The 26,702-nt window shown below is 34.1% G+C and overlaps 1 pseudogene; it reads left to right on the top strand.

The window, feature by feature from the left end:
- LOC113269466 (ubiquitin-conjugating enzyme E2 C-like) overlaps positions 1-26,274 on the top strand; it is a 113,854-nt pseudogene extending 87,580 nt beyond the window's left edge.
- The last annotated feature ends 428 nt before the right edge of the window (positions 26,275-26,702 follow it).

The following is a 26,702-nucleotide window of genomic DNA, read 5'->3' as shown; positions in this document are numbered from 1 at the left end:
TGTGGAAAACAAATAGACACTCATGAAAAATATTAAAGATAATTTTAATAAATGGAAAGATACTCTGTTCATGAATTGTAAGATTCAGTAATGTTCAGATGTTAATTATTCAGACTATATAGGTTCAAAACAGTATCTATCAAAATTCTAGCAAGCTATTTTTATAGATATTGAAAAACTGATTCTAAAATTTATATGAAGTCAGGCCAGTACTGAAAAGAATAAAGTTGAAGTACTCACACTACTTAATTTCAAGACTGAATGACAGCAATTAAAACAGTGTGGTATTTGTTAAAGCATCAATACATCAATCAAATGAAAGAAGAGAGAGATAAATTAATAAGCCTAAACACAGACCTTACACCTTTCATGAAATGTATCATAGACCCAAATGTAAATTAAAAATTTTGAAAAGTTTAAGTAGGAAACAGGAGAAAACCTATGCGGCTTTGGATTGATGATAAATAAATATTTAGATACAACACTTAAAACATGATATATGAAAGAAAAAGTAGGTAATCTTTTTAAAAGAAAAAAACTTTTTATTTTGGAACGTTTCAAACATGGAAATATGTAGAGAGATTAGTATATTACACCCCCATGTACTGGGATTTCTTCTTTTCCTTTTTTTTATAATAATTTTTTATTATGTTAGTCACCATACAGTACATCCCTAGTTTTTGATGTAGTGTTCCATATTCATTACTTGCGTATAACACCCAGTGCAGCATACAATACGTGCCCTCCTTAATACCCGTCACCGGCCTATCCCAATCCTCCACCCCCCTCCCCTCTGAAGCCCTCAGTTTGAACTTTATTAAAATTAGAAACTTCTGCTCTGTGAAAGACACTGTTAAAATAATGAAAAGACAAAGAATAGACTAGAGGTAATATCTGCAATACATATATCTGATAAAGGACTTGTATTTAAAATATACAAAAATAATTTTAAAAAACAATAAGAAAATAAACAACACAATTAAAAATGGGCAAAGTATTTGGACACACACTTCACCAAAGAAGATAAACAGATGGCAAATAAACTTATGAAAATATATTCAACATGATTTGCTATTAAGGAAATGAAAATTTAAAACAATGAGATGTCTATTAGAATTGCTAATTATTCTTTTATTTCTATACAGAATATTTGTGGTATAAATAGTACAAGTGGATTAAGGAATCTTCGATTTTGTGTTTGGTATCTAGCCACTTTACTGTTTTGGTTTTCAGTAGCTTTTTCTTTTTACTGATTCTCTTCTATTTCTTAATCATGCAATCATATTATTAATGAAAAGATGACTTAGCTTTACTAACATTTATTGTTCTAATTCAGTTTCCTTGTTGATTGATTCAAATTGAAAAATGAATCTAGAATAATATTTATTAAGATCATGAGTACTATATCTTTCTTACAAATTTACTGGAGGTGCTATTATTTATCATGATTCTGTTATATTATGTGAAATACACATTACACACACCTATAATCCTAAAAACATATGTGTGTGTGTGTGTGTGTATATATACTTTTAATCTAGTGTAATAATTATCTGTGTATCCATATTTTAATAAAGGTTTTTTATCCATAATAATACATGTATGGTAACACATTTTACAATATTGAATTGTCCTCAACTAATGGACTAAACTCTACTGATTTTAGCTATAATTATTTCAGTGCACCATTGCATTATACTTATTATACTTTTACAATTATTTTTGTCTCTTAGTCATGTTTTTTATTCAAGTATAATTAACATACAGTGTTATATTAGTTTCAGGTGTACAATATAATGATCAACAATTCCATACATTATTCACTGCTCAAATAATACTTATTATAATTTTCTACTACTATACTCATGATAATTTTGAGGATTTTTGTCTGTTCACTTAGTATCCTTTCATCTGTTCTTCTCTGCTCTCTCCATTACATGGTCCACACACTTCCCTCAATAATGTTTATTTATTCCTGGCCACCACAAACTCCAGAAATGAAGTCAGCCCCAGCACAGAAATTTCTTTTATCCAGAGGAAATACAAGGCACAGGTTCTCCTGTCACTGACTTTTCAAGTGTGAGACTGTAATCCCAGAACTACAGAAGACATTTCAAGCTCTCCATGTGCTACTGTTGAACCCTTTTGCCTGGTCTTGCAGTAAGGGAAAGCTTCTGCATGAACCCATACATGTAGAAACAGGGTGAATTTCTCTTTAGATACATGTAAACCATTCTTATTTATATATAATAGAACAAATAATTTTTTTTAAGATTTTATTTATTTATTCGACAGAGACAGAGACAGCCAGCGAGAGAGGGAACACAAGCAGGGGGAGTGGGAGAGGAAGAAGCAGGCTCATAGCGGAGGAGCCTGACGTAGGGCTCGATCCCATAACGCCAGGATCACGCCCTGAGCCGAAGGCAGACGCTCAACTGCTGTGCCACCCAGGCGCCCCAGAACAAATAATTTTTAAAAAGATAAGAATCCAATGAAAAATGGATAACAAATAGAAATAGACAATATTAATGAAAAGGTTGTGTGACATGTAAAATTGCTCAAACTTACTATAAACTATACAAATGCAAATTGAAATACTAATTTATCATTTTCCACACAGTGCAGGGAAGTGTGTGAGGAACCAAGCATTCACATGCATTGTTGATACATGTGTAAATTAAAGCAACTTCTTGGGAATGCAAGTTCTACTATACAGGACCAACATTGAGTTTGATAAATAGAAGCATTAGTTTACAAATGTTTCTTCACATACAGTTCTTGCATTGACATCCCTTTATCATTTGCTTTGATTTGGCCCATGATCTCTGAGCAAGCATAAAGCTTTAAGTGTGCATGTGTAACGGTTAGGCAAACTCTTGCATTCCTGCCATCCACAGTGAGAACATTCCCCAAGAAAGATCCTCTCTTTCAGCCTAGGTTGCAGAGCAAAAAACATGGAAGTTATCTGAACTCCACAACAGTGGATCTATAAACTCTAGAATGAGAAGTAAATGATCTAAATTATAAGCCACTAAACATTTTTGTTGCTGTTCTGTGACACTATTACACCAGCACTTGTTGTGATTGGCCTGGTAGCCATTCTGATTAGTTATTAGTTGTACTAATAACTTAGTAAAAACCCTGCATACGTATAATAAAATACATCTTAGAGCTTTGGAGAAAGAGTTCTTTTATGTGTTTGGTAAAAATATTCTCAGGATTTATTTTTAAGTAGTAGGAGAAATGTCTATGCCTTTATTTATGTGTAAATTTGTATATATATATTAGTATATATCTTTGCAAAGAAAAAATTCTAGAAATGTATATGAGAATACAACTACTTCTTTAGTGTTTAAATTGAGTACTAGTATTGAAAGATGTGCATTTACTTTTTTGTACTTTTCCAAAAAATTGATATTTGCATATATTATTTCTTCAGTAAAATACATGTTTTAAAGTTAAAAATAAATATGTAAGGAGTAAAACAGCATTCGGTCTAGCTAAGAACACTGCAAAGTATGTTATAGTTTTAATAAAATAATTAAAAATAATCTGCAATTGTCCTAGCTGTATGTCTAAATTTTGATTTATAAAATTATTTGTTCTGAAAGAACTCAGTTGAGATCATGTCCTGATTTCCCTTCATTATAATGTAATCATACTTGACATTTATTGAGTAATTAATACAAGCCAGGAAATTTGCAGAGTACTTAACATGCATTATCTTATTTAATACAATACCATGTGAAGTAGGTGTATGAATAATAATGGTTTACAGATGATTTTTAATAGCAAAGCTTTTTTCCAGGTATACTCATTAAAACAAAGCAACCACTTGCCTTCTGAATCAGAGCTACTACATCTTGACTTAGTGATTGTATTAACTGGCATTGTGGGTTTTTTTTTTTTATTTTTATCTTGAAACAATTTAAAATACACAGAAAGATACAAAATAGCATGAAAAACACTTGTATGCCATTCACCCAGCAAGTCTATTAATGTTTCTCCTATGTCCCAAAAAGTCTTTTTTTAATAATTTTTATTTTGTTATATTAGTCTCCATACAGGACATCCCCAGCTCTTGATGCAATGTTCCATGATTCATTATTTGCATGTAACACCCAGTGCACCACGCAATATGTGCCCTCCTTAATACCCATCACCGGCCTATTCCAATCCCCCACTCCCCTCCCCTCTGAAGCCCTCAGTTTGTTTCCCAGAGTCCATAGTCTCTCATGGTTCATTCCCCCTTCTGTTTATCCCCCCTTCATTCTTCCCTTCCTTCTCCTACCGATCTTCCTATTTTTTTTTTTTTAAGATTTTATTTATTTATTCGACAGAGATAGAGACAGCCAGCGAGAGAGGGAACACAAGCAGGGGGAGTGGGAGAGGAAGAAGCAGGCTCATAGCGGAGGAGCCTGACGTGGGGCTCGATCCCATAACGCCGGGATCACGCCCTGAGCCGAAGGCAGACGCTTAACCGCTGTGCCACCCAGGCGCCCCATGATCTTCCTATTTCTTATGTTCCATAAATGAGTGACCCCAAAATGTCCTTTAAAGCCAAAGGATCCAATCTAGTATCACACATTCCAGCCAGTTATTTTGTATTTATGTTCTATTGTGATTAGACAGAAGTCATGCATTATGAGCTTGCATATCACAGAAGTGATGCTGACTCCTTCATTGCATCCTGTTGAATGGCACCCACACAAAAGTATCCCATTAAAGGTGCTTTTGCCATGTTGATAAAACGTCATTATTTCATCCCTATGAGAGTCTCCAATGTAAACACACTTTTTATACCCTTTGAAATTAATGCATGTATTGTGAAAGCATACTTTGAGACCATGTAAAATCTTGTTCATTATTCCACATACACCAGTAGTTTTATCATTTACCACTGGACTATTACTATGATGATTATCAAATTAGGTTTTTTTTTTAAATGAGGGTAAAATTCACATAACATAAAACTATTCATTTTAAAGGGAACAAATTATTCACAAGGCTGGGAAAGCAATATCTATCTAGTTCAAAAGATTTTCCTCACCCCAACATAAAAACTCCACATCCATTAGTCAGTTACTGTCCATCTCTCCTCCTCCCAGCCCTTGGCAACCACTAGTTTTTGTGTTTCTATGGATTTGCCTATTCCAGATACTTCATATAAATAGAATCAAACAATAATATGTGACTTTTCTTCATTTAGCATAATGATTTCAAGGTGTATCTATGCAGTAACATTTATCAGTATTTAATTCATTTTTATTTCTGAACAATATTCCATTGACTATTTATTCCACAATTCTTTATCCATTTGTCTATTGATGGACATTTCGGTTGTTTCTTCCTTTTAGCTACTGTGAATAGTCCTGCTATGCACATTCATGTAAAATCACGTATTTCAGTCTATTCTTTTAGGTATATATCTAGGAGTTGAATTACTAGGCCATATGTATTCTAATTTTATTTTTTGAGGAACCATTAAATTATTTTCCATAGTAACACCACCATTTTACAGCAATGTCTGAGGTTTCCAATTTTTCCACATCAATGTCAACACTTATTACCATCTATCTTTTTTTATTTAAGCCATCTTAGTAAATATATAGTAGCATCTCAGTAAAATATTAATTTGCATTTCCCTAATGAATATTGAATATATCTTCATACTTGTTAGTAATTTCTCTTTCTTGAGAAATGTCTATTGAAGTCCTTCACGATTAAAGAATTTTTTAAATTGAGTTATTTGTCTTTCTGCTACTTGTAAGAATTCTTTATATATTCTGGAAGCTAGAGCCTTACCAGATATATGTTTTACAAATATTGTCTCCCATTCTATAGACTGTTTTCTAACTTTCTTGATGATGTCATTTGATACACAGAAGTTTTCAACTTTGATAAAGTCAAATTTATATAGTTCTTTTGTTGCTTAGGGAGTCATACATAAGGATCCATTGCCAAATCATGAAGAATTTATCCCTATTTTTTTCCCAAAGTTTTATGGTTTTAGCTCTTATATATAGGTCATTAATCTATTTTGACTTAATTATTGTATAATTATATATTGTATATCACATATGCTGTGAAGCAGGGATCCATTTTGAGTTAATTCTTTATATGGTGTGAAGTGTGGGTCCAATTTCATTATTTTGTGGATATCCAGTTTCTTTGGCACCATGTTGTTCAGACTATTCTTTACCCATTCAATGGACTTGGCACCTTTGTTGAAATCAAGTAGCCATGAATGCCTGGGTTTACTCCTGGACTCTGAATTCTACATCTTTTAATATGTGCATCCTCATGCTAGTACCACACTGTTTATCACTGCTGTGTAATAAATTTCAAGGTTTAGAAGTCTCTGACTTTATTCTTTTACAGTATCATTTCAGATACACAATGCCTTCTATAAATAGAAGAACTTGTAGTTTCTTTTGAAGATTTTATTTACTTATTTATTTGACAAAGAAAGAGAGAGTGAGAGATTGAGGAGGCGGGGAGAAGTAGAGGGAGAGGGACAAGCGGACTACACCCTGAGCCCTACATGGGGCTCGATCCCACAATCCTGAGAATCATGACCTGAGCTAAAATTAAGTTGGATGCTTCACTGACTGAGCCATCCGAGTGCCCCTATAGTTCCTTTTAGTAGACAGACAGTTTTAGAAAACAAGTTCTGAGTTTTAGATATGCTCATTGCTACTGGAGTGCTGTTGGTCTCGGGTCCTTTCAGTGGGCAGTTAGAAATATATAAATTGAGCCTCATAGTTCAAGCTAGCTTTCTTTTTTTCTGTATTTGTACTATTCCTCTTCAAGAGTGAGAAGGCTAAGCCCTATCATCTTCAATATTTTATCTATCTGTCTCCTATCTATCTATCTATCTATCTATCTATCTATCTATTCATAGCTAGTCTAACCAACACCTCCTCTGGATGCCCTGCTCATGCAGGCCTTGAATCCCATATGGTCTCTTCCCAGCCTGGACACTATTAGTCTTCTAGGCCTGCCATTAACAAAATTCCACAGACTGAGTAGTTTCAACAACAGAAATTTATTTTCTCGTAGTTCTGGAAGCTAGAAGACTGAGATCAAGGTGTCAGCATGATTGGTTTCTCCCGAGGCTTCTCTCTTTGGCTTACAAATGGATGCCTTCTGGACTTTTCTCTGTGTGCACATCCTTCTGTCTATATTCCTCTACTTAAAAGGATTCCAGTTATGTTAGATTAGGACTCACCTTAAAGATGTCATTTTAACTTACTCATCACTGTAAACAACCTATCTCTACATACCTTCACATTCTGAGGTACTGGGGCTTAGAGCTTCAACATACAGATACTGGAGGAAAAAATCCAGCCCATTCTAAGACATTCCCTGCCCCTTGCCAAATTGTCTTCCACCCTGTTCTGATTCATTTATCCATGAGCTGTAGACACTGGTAGTCTACCTAGGAAGAAGGGCAGCTTTATCTGCTTTATAAATTGAAAATTGTCAACTGATTTAAGTTGAGAATGTTTAAAGAAGTTTGAACCTTAGAGAAAAAGAGGGTAGAACACCTGTAGAGATCTATGGAGGGAGGCAAGTTAAAAGCAGATTCATGATGTTAGAAAATTATTGATAGATAATACTGATTTTCTGTTATCTGTTCCTTCCTTCCTTTCTTTCCCATTTTCTAACATCTCCTCTTTCTTTCTTACTAATACTGATTAGCCCCCAGGTATCTTGCTTATCATCACAATCTTCCAGTGATTATTGTTGACATGAGAAATTTTTAAATTCTATTTACCAAAAACAGATAAAAACATTTTGAATCTTATCTAGGTATGGGTGATACTACATGAGAGTCCAAATTAGGGTATTAAATAAAATAGTTTATATAGTTTTTCTTCTTTTGAGGAAATTGTACAGCATAAATACAGAATATAATACTGTGGCAGACAGGCCAGTTGTTTTTTTAATTTGTTTTTTTTTTTATTTTGGTAGATGAGTGTTTTTATTTGTTCAGTTGGTTGGTTGGTTTGGGTTTTCTTGATTTTGGTTTTGGTTTTCTTTTTAGAGATTCATTTATTAATCAAGTATCCAGGGCAGATCTATGTAAATACTGTGTTGTCTTAATATGAAAGAATAAAAAAATCCAGTGTAAAAAACACAAAGGAACATTGACTTTATCTTTTTTATTTTAACTCCAGTACAGTTAATTTGCAGTGTTAAGTTAGTTTCAGGTGAACAATAAGGAACTTTAATACACATAATAATAGTGATGTGATGAAGTATTCATGCAGCAAAGCACTCAGAGAGGCACCAAACCAACACTATGGAGAAACACTGAAGAACTGCATTGCTCTTCTAAAAGGTATGTGTGAAACTGAAGCTCCAAATACCAGGAAGAGTTAGATGGATGCTGGAGAAAGAACAATCTAGACAGAGAACAAGAAGAGAGCACCTGGCACACTCAGGGAAGTATTAAAAGAGGCTGGCATTCTTAGAGTAAAGAGTGTGCATAGAAGATGAAGGAGCAGGACATACCGGCGGGTACCAACATTGGAAGGCTGTACGACATACAAAGCAATTTGCGTTTATCTTCAAGGCAGTGGAGAAACACTGAGTAACTTGAAGGAAAAGAGTGAAATCATCCAATTTACATATAGAAGATTGCTCACAGACAGTGTGGAGGATGAATTAGAAGGGCATGAGATTAAAGGCAAGAAGTTAATGCAGTTCCACAGATATAATAGAGTCAATCACAGTAACGTAAGAGTGGCATATTTTTTAACCTTGCACTACATTTTATATAAATTCATGGCATGGGAAAATATAAATTGTGCTTATAAAAATGTGACATTTTTAACAAATAATGACTTACATATCCAAATAAATCCTTTTAAGTAGTAATCCATAAAAATATTTGCTTATTTTAACAGCACCATCACCACTCAAAAAATATTTGAGTCTCTTCCTTTAAACTTGCAATCAAAGGTAGTTTATGTTATACTAAAATGTTTACTGCTTTCTAAATTGTTTTAAGTTGTTACTAGCAGATATTTGAAGAAAAACGTCATTGCCTTACTTAATCTGACATTTTCTTTACAAATACCCTTCACCCTTCCCTAAATGTGAATGAAAGGAATTTGGGTACTTCTAGAAAACAAAAGAAATATACACAGCTTAAAGTGTCATAGCCCCTGTAGATGCTTTATAAATAAACGTTCCCTTTTTTTATGTATTCTTTCTCTGACTCTGCATATTTTCCACCTCCCCCTCCTCTACTCATTCAATTTATTTGCCTGAAACCTTATAGGTATTTTATTTTCTTAGTTCTACTACCTATAGAACCTCAGTTTGTCTCCTAGTAAAAGAGTAATTAAATCTAACTTAGGGACACTTGGGCGGCTCAGTTGGTTAAGCATCTGATTTTTTATTTCAGCTCAGGTCATGATCTCAGGGTTGTGAGATCCAGCCCCATGGTAGGCTCTGCACTCAGGGGGAAGTCCGCTTGAGATTCTCTCCCTTTCCCTCGCTCACTCCCCATCCCCCAGCCCCATTCCCATGCTCATGCACACAGGCGTGTCTCTGACTCTCAAATAAATAAATAAATCTTTAAATCTCACTTACAGATTTGCTGTGAAGGTTCACATGAGGATTCAAGACAATGTATATAGGGTACTTTTTAAAAAATCATTATTTAACCCAGTGGGAGACACAAATCATCTGATTTAATTACTTGGGTTCCTAGATGACCCAGGTTGGTAACATAGAGAAAAAGAAGGGCACATAAAATATATATTATTATATTAGTATTATACTAAACAGAACTTTATATTTGGGTGGTTCATTCAAATTTGACAGGATCTTCAGGTCTTTATTACAGGCATCATCGTTATTTTATTGCAGTTTACTTTGGATGGAATATGTAAATACTTTACAACATCTTGATTCCACAAATCTATACCTTATGGTATGCACACATATGTAGCTACTATGAAGACAATTTATCTTTGAGTCAGTTGGTACATTCATACTAAAGAAGAGTTCCTTCTAGAGATTATATTAAGATACAGATTAAAATATGTCTTATTATGTCAGCTTATTTAAGACAAACCTTTTTGGTTTTAACTTCTACTTGAGCAAAGTTAGATTTGTCTTCACAGAATGTGTTAGAAATATCTAGTGGGTTATGTTGAACAACTGTCTATCCTCATGAACTTTCTCATTACCCCATGGTCTTATCCCTTTTCAACTGAGTCCACTATTTATTCTTATCAGCTGTGACTTGTTCCACAGACATTTACCTAATATATGCTCAGAGCAACTATGACCCAAGTATACTTTTTCCTTTATTATAGGTACTTCCTAAACTCAATATATTGAGTTCACATTTAAGTTACGTCAATATATACTGTTCATGGAACTAGGGAAACTTTAAATAAGAAGAAGTTACAAGATAGACATGAAATTTAATCATTAACTTAGAAATATCAAGGGGTGGAGGCTTTTACATTTTATAAGACTGTCCCTTCAATTTTTGTATAGCTTCAATCTTAGAAATATTTATATTTACTGTAAACTTTCCTTCTTTGATTTCCAATGAATAAGTCATGCTTTAAATTGTATTTTACTAGGCTCTGAAGATACCTGAAATAGATATAGTCCTGATTTCCAAAGATTATACACATTTGAAGGAAAGAAAATGAACAAATTTATAAGGATAGTGGGTGTCATGAAGAAAAATTAACAGTGTTATTGGAACTTACAATTAACAGACTTCATTTAGTCTGAGTTAACTGAAATTATTTGCTTAATATTATGGCCTCATTATTGGTTCAAAGGCTATTTAAGAAGAGTGGCTGTCCTATTCATTACTGTAATTCTAGGATGAGGACAAAACCTGATTTATAGCTATAGATTTTTTTCATTGCTCTATTCTGTCTTGATCTTTCAATAACTTTTATCAATAATGTCATTCAGTTTTGTATTATCTACAAATGTATTATTTTTTATTTTATTTTTTTTTAAGATTTTATTTATTTATTTGACAGAGATAGAGACAGCCAGCGAGAGAGAGAACACAAGCAGGGGGAGTGGGAGAGGAAGAAACAGGCTCATAGAGGAAGAGCCTGATGTGGGGCTCGATCCCATAACGCCAGGATCACGCCCTCAGCCGAAGGCAGACGCTTAACTGCTGTGCCACCCAGGCGCCCCACAAATGTATTATTTTTTAAAACAAAAACAATGAATAATATCAATTTAACTCAAATTATGTTTAACACTTAATATGACTAAATTGCTGAGCTATATGTTATAAAATACTGAAGGCTCTATGGAACATTTTTAGTATATAATATTAGGTATTCTATATATATAATACTATGCTTACTAAAAAAATAGAATTTAACAGGCTGTAAGCTACAGCTGGTAGCAGAAGTTTAATGTCTTGTTGCTAAGAGATAGTTTCTTATGAGGCATTTATTTGTCCTCAGAAACGAAATCAGTCACTTCCAGTTTGATTTCCCTTACCTTGTCAAAATCTAATTGGGTCTCAAAATGAGCTAAATAACATGTGTAAATCCTGTAAATAAAATAAGGACACTTTTACATGTTATAATTATGAAGACAACAACTCTAAACTTGTGCATCCTTTTAATATCTATTTGAAGTACACATTGCATATACAGCCATTGTATTAAACCCCAGAAATATAAAGATTAAGACAGAACTTCCATTCTTATTACACACAGTCTTCAAAGGTATGCAGAATCACAAGTTAAAAAAAAAAGTCAAACAAGCTAAGCACTATAAAGTAGTCACAAAATGCTACTATGCAAGTACAAAGGTAAGACTGATTTGCCTTGGTTTATCTGAATTATTTTGACAACTTGGCTCATTTCTTTGATCTCGAATTCTTATATATAAACTATCTATCATACATATAGAAAGGTAAAAAAGAATTTTAAGTGTAGAGCTTGATTTTTGACCAACAGTACATGCTCATGCAAATACTATCATATCTGTAGTTTATATTTTATAACCTCCCAATCACCAACCACACTTTCTCCTTAAAGAAAATAGATAAGAACAGATTAATTGTGCCTATTCTTAAATTTTGAATAAACTGAATCATATACTAAGCATTTTTTAATTTTTTGCTTTTAACCCACTCAAAGTGGGATTCATCCGTATCTTTGCATTTACTGGTGGTTTAGTTTCTTTTCTACGTAGGATTCCATTTATTTATTCAGTTTATTACTCATTTCACTGTTCAAGGCTATATAGATTATTTTTAATTTGAGACTAATTAGTATTCTGTATGAGCACATTATGGGCTAAATGTTTTTGTACCTCCAAAATTCATATATTGAAACCCTACCCCACAATAAAATAGTTTGAGGAGATGAAGTCTTTAGGACATAATTAAAATTAAATGAAGTCATGGACTGGAGCCCATGTGAATGGTAACAGTGGCCTTATGAGAGTCAGTATAGTTGCTTCCTCTTTCTGCCTTTTCCACCATGTGAGGATACAGTGAGAAGTCTGGAACCAGGAAGAGCACCTTCACCAGGACCCACCCATGCTGGCACCCTGATCAAAACAGTATGGTACTGGTACAAAAATGGACACATAAATAAATGGAACAGAATAAAGAGCCCAAAGATAAACCCATAACTAAATGGTCAATTAACATTTGATAAAGAAGGCAAGAATATGCAATGGGAAAAAGACAGTCTCTTCAGCAAATGGCATAGGGGAAACTGGTAGCTACATGCAAAAGAATGAAACTGGACCAGTTTCTTACACCATACACAAAAATAAACTCAAAATGGGTGAAAGACCTAATGTAAGACCTGAAACCATAAAAATCCTTGAAGAGAGTAGAGAAAGTAATTTCTCTGACAATGGCTATACCGAAATTTTTCTAGATATGTCTTTTGAGGCAAGGGAAACAAAAGCAAAAACAAACTATTGGGACTACATTAAAATAAAAAGCTTCTGTACAGCAAAAGAAATAATCAACAAAACTAAAAGACAATTACTACGTGGGAAAAGATATTTGCAAATGACCACTCCGATAAAGGAGTATCATGTATTATGTATTATGTATTATGTATTATGTATTCAAAATACATAAAGAACTCATACAACTCAACACCACAAAACAAATAATCTGATTAAAAACAGGCAGAAGATACAGACACTTTTCCAAAGAAGATACATAAATGGCAAACAGACACATGAAAAGTTGCTCAACATCATCAGGAAAATGCAAATGAAAACTACAATGAGATACCACCTCACACCTGTCAGAATGTGTAAATTCGAAAACTCAAGAAGCAAGTGTTGGTGAGAATATGGAGATGAAAATGAAATGAAAACTACAATGAGATACCACCTCACACCTGTCAGAATGTGTAAAATCGAAAACTCAAGAAACAAGTGTTGGTGAGAATATGGAGAAAAAGAAACCCTTGCGCACTGTTGATGGGAATGCAAACTGGTGTAGCCACTGTGGAAGACAGTGTGGAGGTTCCTCAAAAAATTAAAAATACAAACATCATATGATCCAGTAATTCCTGTACTGGGTATTTACCCACAGAATACAAAAACATTAATTCAAAAAGATATATGTGCTCCTGTGCTTAATGCAGCATTATTTACAATAGCCAAATTATGGAAGAAGCCCAAGTATCCATCAATAAATGAATGGATAAAGAAGAAATGGTATGTGTATACACACACACACACACACACACACACACACACATATACATACAATGGAGTATTACTCAGTCATAAAAAGAAATGAAATCTTGCCATTTGCAACAACGTGGATGGAGCCAGAGGGCATAACGCTAAGCAAAATAAGCCAGTCAGAGAAAGACAAATACTGTATGATTTCACTTATGTGTGTTATTTAAGAAACAAAACAAATGGGGCATTTGGGTGGCTCAGTCTGTCAGGCATCTGCCTTCGGCTCAGGTCATAATCTCAGGGTCCTGGTATCGAGTCCTGGTATCGCTTCTCCCTCTCCCTCTGCCATTCCCCCTGCTTGTGCCTGCTCTCTCTCTCTCTCTCAAATAAATACGATCTTTAAAAAAAAAAAATGAACAAAGAAAAAAAAAAAGACAAACCAAAAAAGAGACTCTTAACTATAGAAAACAAACTGATGGTTACCAGAGGGGAGGTTGGTAGGGGTTGGGTGAAATAGGTGATGGGGATTAAGAGTACAATTTATGAGCACTGAGTAAATGTACAGAATTGTTGAATCACTATATTTTACACCTGAAACTAATATAACACTGTATGTTCACTATATTGGAATTACAATTTAAAAAAAGATTTATATCTTTTTCAGTAAATATTGTGTGTGTATCTAATTTTTCACACATTTTATTATGTATTTATTGTGTATACTAATATATTTTATGTTTTCTTAAACTATATTGGATTCTCATTTTGCATAATTTTAAAAATTATTTTTATGTTTATGTATTGTATTTATATTAACTACAGTAGACTTTTTAAAAAAATATTTATTTATTTGAGAGAGAGAGAGAGAGTGTGTGCAGGGGGGAGGAGCAGACGGAGAGGGAGAGAGAATTCCGAGTACACTGTGTTGAGCATGGAGCCTGAGACAGGGCTCCATTTCACAACCCTGATCTCATGACCTGAGCCAAAACCAAGAGCTGGATGTTCAACTGACTGTGCCATCCAGGTACCCCTAGTACAGCTGATTTTTATATTGAGCTTTTATCATGTTAAATTCATCTTATAATAGCTTATCTATGAATTATTTTTCATTTTGAAATATACAAATATATGGTATATAAAAAATGATAGTTGTATCACTTTTTTCCATCCTGACACTGCTTATTTCTTCTTCATGCCTTAATTCACTTGCTAGGATCATCAATTACAAGTTGAATAGAAGTAACAATAGTTAGCACTTTGTCACTTTCTAGACTTCAGAAGGAAAGTATCAAAAAATTACCATATGCATGATGTTGACTGAAAATTATTTGTAGAGACCCTATTATAAATTAAACATTGTGCTTCCTACTCCAATTTTGTGTAAAGATTTCATAATTAATGGATATTGAATTTTATCTGCATATATTGAAATGAACTTGTTTTTTCTCCTGTTAGTAAACAACATCAACTTATTTTTGATATTAAAGTAAATTTGCATTCTTAAATAATTACAAAAAGAGATTAACAGAGCTGCATTTCATGGTTTGGAAATATTTTATGATTTTAGTTTCCATGCTTATAAGAGACGATAGTCTCTCATTTTTATTTCTCATAACGCTCTTATCAGGTTTTTATTTCAAATATATTTGGACTTTATAAAATATATCTCCTCTTTCTCTATTCTGATATAGTTTAATATTTGTATTATCTCTTTCTCAAATGTTTGGTAGAATTCACTGATGAAGCAATGTGGATGTGTTAGTCCTTTGTGGGAAGATTAAAAATTACATATTCTACAGCTTTCATAAATTCAGAATAAGTCAGATTTTCTATTTCTTCATACATTTACTTAGTGAATTGTGATTTTCTAAAAAATGTATTATTCTATGTAGATTTTTTAATTAATAAATTTCATTATATTCTTCTATTATATATTTAATACCTGTAGGACATGTTATGATAGTCCTTTTTTTTCCCTAATAATGGAAATTTGTATTCACTCTCTTTCATTTGGTCCTTCTCTCCAGGTTATATCTAATTATTAACCTTTTCAAGTAATCAATTTTGGCTTTACTGATCATCATTATTTTACATTTATTATTCCATTAATTTCTGTTCTAATCTTTGTTATTTTGTTCTACTTTGCTTCAGTTTAATTTTCTGTTTTAAAATTTGTTGTAAATGCTTAGAAGTTATGGTAGTTCTTCTATTCTAATATGTTCATTAAATATACACATTCCAAAGCTCAGATCTAGTTGCCTCAACAAGTATGAATTTTCTTTTAGAAATTTTTCTCTAACCAGTAAGTTATTTAAAAGTGCATTTCCAAACAATTTGAGATTTTCTAGTAATCTCTCGACTATTGATGTCTAGTTTATTTTCACTTTGGACAAAAAACATTTTACTTGATTTCAATCTTCTGAAATTAAGATTTTCTTTGTGGCATGGCATAGAGCCAGTTTTGGTAACTACGTCACTTACACTTAAACAGGATGTACATCCTTCAGCTTGTTGGATGTAGTGTTCTATATATGCAATCAACTGAAGTTAGTAAATTATACTGATCAGATCTTACTCTTACTGACTTTGTTTGCTTGTCTTATCCATTGATTTCAGAACAGTGTTAACATCCCCCACTTTGATTATGGATTTGTCCATTTCTCTTTCATGTTATGCTGTTTTGCCTTGAATATATTGTAGCTATGAATTTAATTCTTTGCCATATTTTATCTTTACTTTTAAGAGAATCTTTTATTATTGTGAAAACTCTTGTCTCTAGTAATGCTTATTGCTTAAAAGTTTATTTTTTCTGATGCTAATATAACATATGCAGCATTTTTTTGAAAGTTTCTCTGTACATCTCTTCCCATATTTTTTCTTCAATAATTTTCTAGCCTTGTATTAAAAACTGTATCATGTGTATAATGAATATTGTTTGTTGGTTTAAAACTTAGTCTTTTGTTTTAAGATTTATTTATTTATTTCAGAGAGAGAGCATGAACAGGGAGAGGGAGAGAGAATCCTCAAGCAGACTTCCCACTGAGCACTGAGCCCGACAGGGGGCTCCATCCCAGAAAACTAAGGTCAGAAGTTAAGCCAAAATCAAGAGTCAGACACTCAACCATACTCAGTTTCTGACTCTTGGTTCTGGCTCAGGTCCTGATCTCATGAGTCGTAAGATCGAACCCTGCATTGCACTCCATGCTTAGCAGGAGTCTGCTTGGATTTTCTTTCCCTCTGCCCCTTCCCCTGCTCACACCCTCTCTCTCCCTTTCTAAAATAAATAAATACATCTTTTAAAAAAAAACTTAGTCTTATAATCTTGTCTTTTAATTACAACATTTATTTTATTTACATTTAATATAATATCTGATATATTTGGATATACTACACTACTACTATTTGCTTTATATTTACACCATGTCTTTTATGTTGTTTCTTCTCCCTTCTTCTTTTGGCTTTATTAAATGTTTTTAATACTATTTTTTCTACTAACTTTATTGTTGCATTGTCCAACTATTCTTTTAGTTATTATTCTAAAGTTGAGAGCATGTATCCCTGACTTATTAAATTCTAATATAAATTAATTATTTTGCCATTTTCCAGAAACTCCAAGTATTTGAGTACTCAACATTTTAATTAGAAAAATTTCTAATGACACATATTCCAGTTCGATTTTTTACCTAGCCTTTCTAATCTATTGTTAAATGTATTCATTTACTCCTTAATTTGTTATTTTTATTTTAAATAATAAAATTTGTATTTAACTCTTTTTTATATTTTTAAGAGTTTAGCCGAAATTCCTCATCCTAAAATGTATCTATAGCATTTACTTTTCAGAACACTTCTCCCACTATGTATCTACTTCAATTCTTCTATACTATAAATAAATGCTCAATTTGCCATCACCTAAATATGCTTAATGTTTTCCCATATCTGGACCGGGAGCTCATAATGGAACTGAAACCCTGCCTATCTTTCAACTGCAGATCAAACCTGACTCCTATTAGGAGAAAACTGTTCCTCTACTCACACCACTTGACACCAAATGTGTGGGTTTTACACAGCAAGTAATTTTTTCTAATTCCCTGTGGATACCAACTGGATGTTCTACAATTTAATTCTGATACTTAGTTTTTAGAGTTAGCACAGACCCTACAGGTTAAGGGCTCAATTCCACCAAACTATGTGCCACTTCAGATGCAAATCACAAGCAGTGGGTCCCCAGGGTACCCAGACTTCAAACTTGGTTACAAATCAAAGGTTCCCAAAACCCCATCCTCAGTTTCAATACTTTGTTATAATGGCTCACAGAACTCAGGATAACGTTTTACTTACGTTTACTGATTTATTATAAAATATATTATGAAGGATACAGATAAATTACCAGATGAAGAGGTACACAGTATGAGACTAGGAAGGGTCCTCAGCACAGGAACTCTGTCCCCAGTGTGTTGAGGTGCACCATTTTCCCAGGTGGATGCTCAGCAACCAAAAGCTCTCCAGATCCCACTGTTAAGGGACTTTTACAGAAGTTTCATCATTTAGGCATGAATGATTATTAATTTAGTCTCCAGAGGATGAGGGGCAGTGAGTCTAAAGGTTTCAAGTTTCTAATGATGACTTGGTATTTCTGGTGACCAGCATCCATCTAGGAGCCCAACAAAAACTGCCTTATTAGAATAAAAGACATTCCTATCAGCCAGGAAATTACAAGGGATTCAGGAGCTCTACATAAGATGCTTCTATCACTGTCATCAGGAAATTACAAGGGTTTTAGGAACTTTTTGTCAGGAAGCTAAGGCAGAGACCAAATATATATGTTTCTTAAGACAAATGCTTGATACATTTGTCTTGATCTAAATAATTATCTCCTTATGCAAGATTTTTCTTATTATTTATTTACACATATTATATGTCATATTGTGTGTGTGCGTGTGAGTGTGTGCGTGTATCCTCTTATACTTATCAAAAGCTTTGTGAAGACAAAAGCATTGGTCAAGCTCATATTCTTTGGTGCCCCATACAGCCTGTATTACAGTGCCTTAACTGTAATCACTTTACAACAAATATAAGTGATACAGAGATAGCATAGCCTGGTGGAAAGAATCTGAAATTGAAACAGTAATAAAATATTGGATTCAAATCTGAATTATTCCACTTACTAGCTGTGTGATATAGAATGATTTATCTGACACTTTGTTTCTCATATGCAGTTTTGGAATATTATTAATAGTATACTCTATAGGATAAAGTCTTGGGGCTAACTGAGAAAAAGCCTACAAAAATGCCCCTGCCAGTATATAAATAAACATTCATAATAGTCTATTTTTTATGGACCTCTGCTTATGTAGTCAAATGGTTAAATGTTTGTGAGGAAAAAAAAAAACCTTACAGATATTTTTTGGTGATTCTACTCAAAGGTTAGGCTGCTTCATAGCATGTCAATGAAGCAACCCAAGTAAAAAAATTATTGAAAATAAAATATGGGCATTAATAGCATTTTAAATTTCTCCTTTACTCTCTAAAAAAACAGATAAAATTGATCTTGTATGAAAGGATAACAGCAGGATGCAGTGTAAAATAGATCTACAACTTTCAGTAAAGTTTGACCAGATGATAACGTTTCTGAGGAAGAACAGACCTGATCATATCCTACGGTGTTGCCTCACTTTCCAACCAAATGTCTTTACTGAAACTGTGCAAAATATTTCACGTAGAAAACAATATATATATAATACATATATATATAATACATATATATATATAAAATATATATATTTTATATATATAATACATATATATATAATACATATATATATATAAAATATATATATTTTATATATATATATATATATATATATATGTATTATATATATATGTATTTTTTTGCCAGAAATGTTGCTGGGTAAGTATAACTGCTCATTTCTGAGGTCCCTATCTTTACAATCTTTAATATAATGTAGTGACAAAGGATTTTGGGTTTTCACTCAGCATTTTTAAATTTTTATTACCTACGATATTCTGACTACCAAGGAAAAATATAGCCATAAAATTAAATGGAAAATATGTAAATATATCTCTGAAGTTGTGCATTGTTCCCAAATAAATATTTCATCTTCTCAAATAAGCAAAGAATAGAAAAATAGTAGTCAAAAAATATAAAAAGTTATGTTGAGTAGATTTGCTCAGTGTTTATAGATTAGAGTTATCATTTGATAGAGAAAATAATTTTCAGGGCTTTGAGGTACTTTCTACTAACCAGTAATTCTACCCTACTGACAGCATTTTCCATTTCTCATCTCTTTTTTTTTTTTCATTTCTGACTTTCTAAAAATTTTTTTAATTGTTCCTTTCTTCTCAAGTTTTCCTTTTTCCATTTAGCTAATAATTTTGCTTTATACTTAATTGAAGTATATATGAATCAAATTCCATCAACTGTTAATCTATTAGTATCTGTAGACTATCCATACTCCTTGCTTTTCTTCTTGTCATCAGATATTCAGTCTTTCTTTATATTTCACCTGGGCTCCAGAATAGACTCCCAAATTTCTGCATCTCACCAATCCACCTCAGACCAAGCCGCCATTATTAGCACCCAGACCCAATACCATTATTAGCACCCCAGACCAAGCCACTTCTTTCTTGGACTACTGAAAACAATCTGATCTCTTGCCCCCTAAAATCCATTTCCTTACAGAATCCAAAATTAGTTTATTTAATTCATCAATCCATTCATTCAATTATTCATCTGCTCTACAAACATGTATTCACTGCCTACTCTGTGTCGGGCACTATTTGACATACTGAGGATACACTCATAAACAAAACAGACAAAACCACTACCATGATGGAGGCTATATTTTTGAGGATGAGAAATACAATCACTAAGTTAAATTATTTTATATATAACATGCATGCTATATATATAGACAGATATGATATCTATCTGTATCTACATATCTATATTTATCATACAAGAAAAAACAAAAAACAAAGGGGGATATTAAATACTGGTTCATTAAAAATTTCATTTGAGTGATCAGGAAATCCTTCACAGAAAATGTGACTTTTGAGTAAAGATCTGAGGAAATGAGGCATCTACCTAGGAGAAGAGCATTCAATGAACACTGTGGTTGCTGTGTTGAGACTGCAGGGGCAAAGGCAGGAAGACCAGTTAAGGGAAAATAGCAATAGTTATACTGACAATGGTCCAGAGTGTTGCTGATGAAGGTGGCATGAAGGTGACTCAGGAAGATACATATACAGATTTGGAATTTAAGGGAAAAATTAGGATTATGAACTAAATGTTTGTGAACCTGCCCCAAATTCGTAGATTAACCTAGAGAAAAGTGTACAAATGACTCTGTCAAGATACGTTGTAGAAAGAAATATGAATAAAACAAATTGAATAAAGAACAACACCTCCCCAACTGAATTGCCTTTTAAGAGTAACTGTGATCCTTACTTCTGAAATTTGTTGAACCCTTACTAGAATTTTTAAGAATGACTTCAAAGAGAATCACAAAGGTTAAGTATATTAATGTTCTTGTCTTTATACCTTATCTAGTATTTAACAGACTATATTTATGTCTGCCACTTTTAAATTATGGGGTCGTTCTCCCTTTTTTTTTTTTTAAGATTTTATTTATTTATTTGATAGAGAGAGAGACAGCCAGCGAGAGAGGGAACACAAACAGGGAGTGGGAGAGGAAGAAGCAGGCTTCCAGCGGAGCAGGGAGCCCCATGCAGGGCTTGATCCCAGGATCAAGCCCTGGGCCAAAGGCAGACGCTTAATGACTGAGCCACCCAGGCGCCCCTGGGGTCTTTCTCCTAAGGGCATGAAATATATGCCTACTACTCCTTCCTAATTGTTAGAACCACCTTACACAACAATACTCTTTTATCTTTCATTGACTGTTCAAGAATTTTCACCATTGAGTTCCAGAAGACAGTACTTACTAAAATCATGATATACATTTTTAAAAAAGAAAAAAAAGGAATTGAAAATTCAGGTGCAAAGTCAGATAAGTGTGATTTTTAGAAATATTTCTTTAGAAATACAACAGCCAAACCAAAAAATAAAAATACAAACTCACTTAATTGCACAAATGTTTTATTATCTATTTTCCAATACTTAAATATTTGAAAAAATAGGAATTAATTTTTTCATATTGTCCTTTTTATCTAATAATTTATCATTTTGTAAATACAGGCAAAACTAACCTTCCTTGGCTTCAGCTTTTTTTCTTTTGAAAACTACAACCCTCATCCTGTTGACAACTTGTCTCTTTTCTAGATTGATGGTGTTAAGGTTTAGCAGCATATCATCTAAGAGGTTGGCTAATGAAGGAGCACAAAATTTCACCCTATCTAGACCAGTGATAACTTCTCTGTCCCCACCAAAAGAGGCCATCACATACACAAATGAATACCTAGCAATGGGAATTTGGTCACAAAAACAGAACATCATGTAAATACTAGTATGTGGGAAAATGCGGAAAGTTCACAAAGTTAGATGCTTTTCCCTCTACAACTAGAATGAACATTTGGTTTTATAATGAATACTAATAAAAACCAACAATTTGGCCCATTTTGGTACATTGTTTTTTAATGAAGTGTTTCTGGTAACGACACAAAAACTTATTTGATGAAATACAAGTTCTTTGTATGTGCCTTGTACAAAGTAGAATAAGTAGAAAAATGTAACGTGTATCTGTGTGTATGTGTATTGATAATACATACTGTAGTGAACACAGTGTCTAGCATATTGTACAAGATTAATAATCACCAGTTCTTATATAGACTCTCCTTAGCAGTTGGTAAAGATAGAATTCATTTCCAAAACTTTCTGTTTGAACACAGACATGATCCTATTTTGGAACGTTTGAACTGTGTGATACTAAAGACACTTTCTATTCCTTAACGTAAATTTTTCAAAATCAATTTAAAATTTATTATCAGAGTCTTGCTGAAACTCATAAAATGAGATACTAAGTATTTTATGTTTATAATTCAGAGTAATTGACTGAAGATTACACTTTTTATAAGAGAATTCTGGTCAGTGCTAACTTCCTGGATTCTTTTGTTCTACATTTCACTATCATTTATGTTGCCGAAGCACAGAGGCACTTACTGAGCCAGAGTACCACCTTCCCATGCGACTCATTAAAGACATCTGATGGTCACCTTAAACACATGATGACATCAGATCTGCTGAAAGACGACCACGCATTCTCTAAATTGTTTAGGAAACTGCTTAACATAAATTATTCCAAAAATTCAGCCCCAAACATGCTAATAAGAACTACTAGATTTAGGTTGAGCAAACATAAAGATTAGCAAAAAATGCCTAGATAGAAGTATTAAGCAAGAGAAATCAGACTACGCTAAAAAGAACATTCATTATGATTTCAAGTATAAAATCAAATTCTGTGTCCATAAACTCCATTTTGTTGAGATATATGTAAGCACCTTTAATGTACACATATCCTTCACAAATAATTTTCACTTGTATGAAGACTTTATACCATATCATACTGGGGAATGTTGAAAGAAAGTGATCATTTGCCTAGGAAAAAGAAAAAAATAACAAAAGAAAACATCAGAACACCCAACACAGCAACATTAATACTGACCTATGTGAATGAGGCTTTAAGATATCAGAAGAAAATACGGAAAGTACTATTTGCTAACCATAAGTTCCACTCAAAGGCAGCATGAGTAACCTAGGGTAGTAATATGTTTTCTACTATTAGAGGGATTCAAAAATAAGTTACACAGCCTGGGCTAGACTCTATCAGTCTACTAGTCTCTGATTTCATGTGCAACTCTCCAGAGAATGGCAGATCAGCAGCAGCAATATTATAGAGAGAGCCATATACTGTGCCAAATATAATATTATTGTGAAAGAATCTCTTGATAGGTATGTTTAACCTGCAGTACGGGCATTAGAGAGATCATGAAGCATTTGGCAGAATGCATATCCCTTATAAAGAATAACATATTATATTCATCTTTCTAAGGATTTAAAAAATGTAGATGTCAAAAGAAAACAAGGCAAAGTTCCAAAGACTTAGAAGAATTGAAGATATTGCCTAACTCTTCAGAAGAAACTATAAATACGATGATTTTCTACACAAAATTAACATAGACAATCCTGTAGAATATATTATTGTATCCAATTTACTAAATGATCAAAGCTGAAAGGAAATAAAGAATGCAAAGAAAACACCACGCTTCTCCAGTGGTGTCTTTATCATGAGGTTGCATCTAAACAAAACTCACTTGAGTGAAGTTAAATTTAATTTCATTCAAGAAATAGAATCTCTGAAATGGTCTCTCAGGAACCCAGGAGGGGTTACCATATAAAGGTCAGCATCTAACTAACTCTTGCCATGGTACTGACAAGCACTTGATATCACATAAAAATATGCCATTTAGAGCCACACAGTATCACATTATAATAACACATTATTATACCAAAAACTACTACTCATTTAACAAAGAATCTGATTCATTACACTTTTCCAATTTTTCTAGTGTCTGCCTTGCTTCATTTCTTCCAAACTAAATCTAACTACCTATTTTTATTTTGGAACCTTGGTTTTCCACCTCAATTTTGATTCTCAATGATATTCAACTAGTGACCCCTACACAATATCTTACCACTATTTCTGGTAAGTTACATCTTGCTAAAAGTCCTTAACTTCCATGGCTAAAGCCAGTTTCCATTAATCCAAGAGTGAAATAAGGAAAATATTGGGTAATATATACAGCCTTAGGAAAAATAATTATGCACATTTTTCAAAGAAGCAATTTAAAAATAATACTTGACTTTGATATGGAAGCACCCCACTATGTGACTCTTATTTAAAAAAAAAACAGCAAAGAGATCATGCAAAAAGAAAATTAAAAATAGATTTATAAGTGGCCAAAATGATATCATAATTCATCAAACTTCATGCACTTAAGAGCTAATTTAAAGCCTGTTTACTCTTGTCATACATACAATTCTAATCAGCCTTGATATTTCATTGCCTTCAAAGTGGTGAAAAAGACAAAGAGATGGTAAGCATTGATAACTCTCAAAAATATGAAACATAATGAGTTTTTTTTTTTTTTAAGGTGCAACAGTTCAAAATGTACCGGTTTGGAGCTACTTAATACACCTGCTTAAAATTCTTTAAAAGTTACCTATTGCACTCAAGAATGAAATTCAAATATACTTTAACAAGATATACCTTTGGCTCACATCTTTGAGCTCATTCCTATTTTTCTTCTCCTTCTCTCCATCTGCGCCTTCCTCACCTCCCTCCGCGTTTCCTTTTCTTCTTCTTCCAGTTCTCTGTCTTTCCCATTTTTTTCCAACCACAGTACCCTTCCTACTCTTTTTCAAACAATACAAGCTCATTTTCACCCTAGGATTCATATAGTATCTATTCCTATTGCGTGAAATAACTCCTTACAGTAATTTTTGCATGGCTTTCTTTTTTTTTTTTTTTTTAACCTTTCTGATAGTTTAGTGTCAGAGAGAACTTTCATGATCATTTTATCAAAAATAGACATTTAGAGGTTCTGGTTGAAAATGGCAACATGGGAAGATCCAGAACTCACCTCCTCCCACAGATACACTGAGTCTACAGCCACATATGGAATACTTTCCTCTTAGAAAACTCTAAAGTCTGGCCGAGCAACCACTACACACCCAGCAAACGAGAAGAAAAACTACACTGAAGTAGGTAGGAGAACCTGGAACACAATCTCATCATAAACCCCACTCCCAGCAGCAACCCACAACCAAGAGAAAATTTAAGAGTCAGAACCTCTCCCTGAGGAGTGAAGGGTTAGATCCCCACATCAGGGACCTCAACTTTAGGACCTGCACCTGAGAGACAGGCCCCCAAACATCTAACTTTGAAAACCAAAGGTCCCGTGTCTCAAGACCCACAAGCTGTAGCCATCCGGGAGACAGCTCCGAAAGGGGGCTCAAACCAGCACTTACCTGCTCCAGGACCCAGCTCACAAGCAGCTGATAGCGCCCAGACTTGAAGCTAAGAAGGCTCCTCAGTTTATCTGAAAGCGCTGGCCTGAGGGGCAGGCATCTAATTTAGCACACACATCTAGGAGCTTCCTGGAACACCCTGCAGGGATGGAGGCTGGCAGGTGCTGTTCCACGCTCTCCCTTTGTCAAGCTCCGCAACACCAGCATCTTCCAGAAGGAAGCTTTTACGTGTGTCTGGTGCCCGGACCTTTACGGCTGCTGCCCCGTCCTTTACGGCTGATGCCCGGTCCTTTACGGCTGCTGTTCAGGAGACTCTGACAACCTGGCTCTGGAGGCCAGGGAAGCTTGGGTTCCTTGTTCCGTGGGACTGCATAATCACTGTCAACAAGAAGGGAGCTCACTCATCAGGTGCCCCAATATTAGCAACTGCTACCAGGGGACACCTCTACATTGAGCAGCCAGTGGGGTTTATGCTGGTGGGTCCCATAGGTCATAATCAAAAGACAAAGAGTTCAGAAACAGCTACCATCCTCAGGCACAGCAGGGGGCAACAGCGCCAGGAACTCAGTCTTTCCGTGAAGGATGCCTATTAGTAATAACTGCAGCCTGAAAGTCTGGCTTCCGATTAAATACACATGTAGGGGCTGATGATATCCTCTCCACAAGATTGGGAGGAGGAATGCTATCTTCCACTTTGTTTCTGCAGTATTCCAGAGTCCAGAGTGTCTCCTGGAGGGGACCTTTACACACAGGCTGGTGCCCTGGTTTTTACATCTGGCAGTCCAGGTTTTGCAACTGCCACCCAGAGGACATAACTTGATTTCCTGGCTCTGGTGACCAGTGGGGGTTTGGATTACATTCCTGGGTCCCACAGGACTGTGCCAAACTGAGCGATGGTTCTTGACAGACTTCCAATCCCAGGGCACTTTGCCGACAGTACACTGAGGCATTCCCCCAGTCTCTGTGAAGAGGGCGTCCTGGCTTGTCCTGGATCTTTGGCCCGAGGGACAGGCTTCATGTT

The sequence above is a fragment of the Ursus arctos genome, unplaced genomic scaffold, assembly GCF_023065955.2.
Source record: "Ursus arctos isolate Adak ecotype North America unplaced genomic scaffold, UrsArc2.0 scaffold_22, whole genome shotgun sequence".
Classification (NCBI taxonomy): Eukaryota; Metazoa; Chordata; class Mammalia; order Carnivora; family Ursidae; genus Ursus; species Ursus arctos.
This window is presented reverse-complemented; position numbering and strand designations above follow the sequence as displayed.